Below are 4974 nucleotides of genomic sequence, written 5' to 3'. Positions count from 1 at the left end.
GCCCTGCGGTCCCAACAAAGGTCCCGAGCACGCCATTATGCACAGTGTGGAAGCGTGTTTCCCCCACGACACTAGACGGGCTGCTCGCCATAGTGTTCTATTGTGGCACGCTCCACCCTGAAGTTTGGTTTGTTGTATATCAAGGAATTGATAGGCACTCAAGAATGTGTGCATCGGCCGGGTTTAATCGTCCGACGCGCAATATGCGTTCAACTTATCGGTGTTCATGTGTCCTGCAGTTCACATTGTGACGCGCATTTAGCTGCGGTCTTCATCGATCCATGAGCCGAGTGATCCCCTGCCTAGGGTTTTATAGTAAGGTTCCCAATGTAACACAATCCCGGTGGTACGTCCAAAGACTAACTTTCTGACTAAGTTGTCTTTATTACCCAATAGTCCCAGGCCTTGTGACTTGTGGCTCATGTCTACGCCCATGGCCACCATTCGCTAAGATAGTTTTGAAGTCACTTTGAAGGCCCAGGAACAACTCTCTTAGCACATCGGTTAACCTGACGCCGCAGTCAACTCATGTGCTTGGATCGGATCGAGCTATTGAGTATTGGGCCTGCATACTCGCTCATCCGTATCCTTTGCGTACCGCCCCATGGCCCTTGTATGTCTGCACCACAGTTCCTGTTCGTTCCGTGCCTATGGCCGGATACGTATTGCACATCGGTATACCTGTCGCTACTCAGGCAACTCGTGTGCGTGGATTGGATCGAGAACATGGTGTGTGCCCCATGTTATAATTGATAGTCCATATCCACTTTATAGGTTAAAGTCATAAGTTGTGATTGCACAACCATTCTTCATAAGAGTTTAATCACTCTTCAACTAACTTTCGTTCTGGTGTCTTGGTATCAAATCGCGTAAGACACAAGATTCTACTGGCCAAATAGAATCTAGCACATTGGTTAACCTGGCGCCGCAGTCAACTCATGTGCTTGGATCGGATCGAGCTATTGAGTATTGGGCCTGCATACTCGCTCATCCGTATCCTTTGTGTACCGCCCCATGGCCCCGTCCTTAGAGTTAATGACTAATAGGCTTAACTCTTGTTTGTCTGCACCACAGTTCCCGTTCGTTCCGTGCCGTAGCCGGATACGTATTGCACACTAGTAGACACCGTAATCTGACGTATCTAACACACCACTATTGTAACTCGTCGTCGAAGGACCTTTCAAGTGCCTGATGGCCAGGGGAGCTCTTACACGGCACGGATACACAGTGATGCTCGCCCATCAAAGTGTACAACGATCGAGTTTGCTTAAGTGTCTGGGTACCTACACACCAGACACAATGCAATGGCCACGGATCCACACAAGGCACATCACATGCAGAAAGCTTCACCAGATTATGACACATACCACACTCTTGTAACTCGTCGTCGAAGGGGCGTTCAAAGTGCCTTACGGCTAGGGGAGATCTAGCACGGCACGGAGACACAGTGATGGTTGCCCATCAAAGTGTACAACGATCGAGTTTGCTTTCCGCGCAAGCGTTCTAAGTGTCTGGGTACCTACACACCAGACACAATGCAATGGCCACGGATCCACACAAGGCACATCACATGCAGAAAGCTTCACCAGATTCTGACACATACCACACACATGCAACTCGTCGTCGAAGGGGCGTTCAAGTGCCTTACGGCTAGGGGAGATCTAGCTCGGCACGGAGACACAGTGATGGTCACCCATCAAAGTGTACAACGAACGAGTTGGCTTTCAACAAATTCTGACACATAGCAAGCGAGCGACCGAGCTACACCGAAGGCAGCCCATGGTTGGTCACTCGCGGACGATCATCAGTAATGATCCTTCCGCAGGTTCACCTACGGAAACCTTGTTACGACTTTTACTTCCTCTAAATCATCAAGTTCGGTCAACTTCAGCCATGCCAGCTGCAGCTCACGAAGGAACCGCGGAAGGTAAGCCTCCAGAAACCTCACTAAATAATCCATCGGTAGTAGCGACGGGCGGTGTGTACAAAGGGCAGGGACGTAATCAGCACTAGCTAATGACTAGTGCTTACTAGAAATTCCAGGTTCATGGGGACCGTTGCAGTCCCCAATCCCGACTAGATGGGCATTTTAGTGATTTCCCGTTCCTCTCGGAATGGGGGCGCCTATTGGCGAGAACACGCTGCGACCCACATTGTAGCACGCGTGCAGCCCAGAACATCTAAGGGCATCACGGACCTGTTATCGCTCATTCTCAGCTTGCTAAACACAAGTTGTCCCGCTAAGCAGGGCAAACGTAGCCGACGACCGCCCGTGAAGGCGCCGCCCGGCTGTAACGTCAGGTGCGCCCGGAGGCGCACTGCTGACAGCGTTCTAGTTAGCATGTTTGAGTCACGTTCGTTATCGGAATTAACCAGACAAATCATTCCACGAACTAAGAACGGCCATGCACCACTACCCTTAAATTTGAGAAAGAGCTATCAATCTGTCTTACCTCGATAAGTTTGGACCTGGTAAATTTTCCCGTGTTGAGTCAAATTAAGCCGCAAGCTCCACTTCTTGTGGTGCCCTTCCGTCAATTCCTTTAAGTTTCAACTTTGCAACCATACTTCCCCCGGAACCCGATTTTGGTTTCCCGGAAGCGACTGAGAGCACCGAATAGGGGTAGCGTCTCCCAATTGCTAATTGGCATCGTTTACGGTTAGAACTAGGGCGGTATCTAATCGCCTTCGATCCTCTAACTTTCGTTCTTGATTAAAGAAAGCATCCATGGCAAACGCTTTCGCTTCAGTTGGTCCTACGACGGTCTACGAATTTCACCTCTCGCGCCGTAATACCAATGCCCCCAACTACTTCTGTTAATCATTACCTCTAGGTTTCTGACAAACCAACGAAATCGTATAAACCGAGGTCATATTCCATTATTCCATGCAAGATTATTCTCGGCCAACGCCAACCCCACGGGGGGGCCGGACGCTTTGTCTTAGCCTGCTTTGAGCACTCTAATTTGTTCAAGGTAAATGTGAGTATCTTGAGCACCATGAGGAGCCCGTGCCGGAGTTAACCGGTAGCACGGTACTCGTTCACAGAGTAACGCCCAAGTACACCATTGTGAGTCGCAGCCGTGAGCGCGCGCACGAACGGCCCCGGCGTGTAACCGGGCGCCCGTGGCGGTCACGTGTCTGGACGGGCAATCAACTTCGAACGTTTTAACCGCAACAACTTTAATATACGCTAGTGGAGCTGGAATTACCGCGGCTGCTGGCACCAGACTTGCCCTCCACTTGATCCTTGTTGAAGGATTTATACTCAACTCATTCCAATTATGGACCATCGTTAGAGAGGTCCATATTGTTATTTCTCGTCACTACCTCCCCGTACTGGGATTGGGTAATTTACGCGCCTGCTGCCTTCCTTGGATGTGGTAGCCATTTCTCAGGCTCCCTCTCCGGAATCGAACCCTGATTCCCCGTTACCCGTCGCAACCATGGTAGTCCTCTACACTACCATCAATAGTTGATAGGGCAGACATTTGAAAGATCTGTCGTCAGTCGACAAGCGACCATACGATCTGCGTCCTTATCCAGACTTCAACTCAAGCCGCCCGGAGGCGATTGGTTTAACTAATAAGTGCACCAGTTCAGCTACCCGCGAGGGCAACAGTCCCGGCATGTTGCATGTATTAGCTCTGGATTTTCCACAGTTATCCAAGTAACTAGTGGTAGGATGATCTTGTGAATTATAGCTGTTATACTGAGCCTTATGCGGTTTCACATTCATTTATGTTTGTACTTAGACATGCATGGCTTAACCTTTGAGACAAGCGTATATTACTGGTAGGATCAACCAGAATTCGTTCCACTACAGACACACACTCGCTTAGTGGGAAATAAATTTCCACACAACTCTCTCTCTCTAGAACCATATGGAATGGCTCTTTGGTGTTGGGTAAGGCACCAATTTGTTGGGGTGTAACGGTCACCACCAACTTTAAGTTTGTTAGGGCACAACGGAAACCACTAACTAAACTTTAGGAAACTAAATTTCCTCACACATTATCTCTCACCATATTAGCACTAGGTGCTATCCACGATTGTACAACGTTTCAACTCTTGAATCGACCGTAGGGCCGCGGAATTGCTTCCGGGCCCCTATTCTCGCTATTAATTGTTCATCTCTTTCAATACATCGAGTTCGTTCCATTGGGTAGTTCGCATGGCGAACGTTTTGATGCAGCCCCCTGGGGGACCACGGCACTTTACACCGGGTATGGTGTATGCGCAACCTACAGATAACAATAAACCCCTTATGCGTGTGTAAACCGATGTTGGGCTGCTCAACATCTTTCATGGTTACATCACTTGCACCAGAACCCACGGTGCCGATTTGGTAATATGTTGTACATTTACTCTCAAGATGTACGCTTCGGCCCCTTATTCAGGGGCTCAAGCTATTACCAGCAAGAACAATCCTCATCCAGACTTGAACTCGAAACACCCGCAGGCGAACGGTTTAACTAATAAGTGCACCAGTCTTGAATCCATGCGTCGGTGGAAACAATGCCGGCGTGTTGCATGTATTAGCTCTGAACTTAGCGAGTGATTGCCTTGCAGCTGTCATACTGAGCGTAGAGCGTGATTATCGCTCACTTGAACCATGTTGAATGGCTCTTTGGTGTAGGGTAAGGCACCAATTTGTTGGGGCGTAACGGTCACCACCAACTTAAGACTTGCTTATAGGCATTTCAACGTTTTCAACTCTTAAATCGACCGTGTTTCATTATCATCTCTTCTTCTTATTAAATGCATCGAGTTCGTTCCATTGGGTAGTTCGCGTGGCGAACGGTTTGATGCAGCCCCCCCGGGGGACCACGGCACTTTACACCGGGCATGGTGTATGCGCAACCTACAGATCACCAATATATTTGTGATCGATAATGCACACTTCTTACACGACTGACCAGTCGACAGCGCTGCCTTCCTATTATGCGTGTGTAAACCGATGTTGGGCTGCTC

General features: G+C 49.1%; 1 non-coding gene across 1 annotated transcript; it reads right to left on the bottom strand.

Moving 5' to 3' along the window:
• Nucleotides 1-152: 152 nt before the first annotated feature.
• On the bottom strand, nucleotides 153-310 carry LOC125773131 (5.8S ribosomal RNA). Its single transcript, XR_007419909.1, has one exon. It is a non-coding gene; the product is annotated as a 5.8S ribosomal RNA (ribosomal RNA).
• Between the last annotated feature and the right edge of the window lie 4664 nt (nucleotides 311-4974).

Source organism: Anopheles funestus, assembly GCF_943734845.2.
Source record: "Anopheles funestus chromosome X unlocalized genomic scaffold, idAnoFuneDA-416_04 X_unloc_22, whole genome shotgun sequence".
Classification (NCBI taxonomy): Eukaryota; Metazoa; Arthropoda; class Insecta; order Diptera; family Culicidae; genus Anopheles; species Anopheles funestus.
This window is presented reverse-complemented; position numbering and strand designations above follow the sequence as displayed.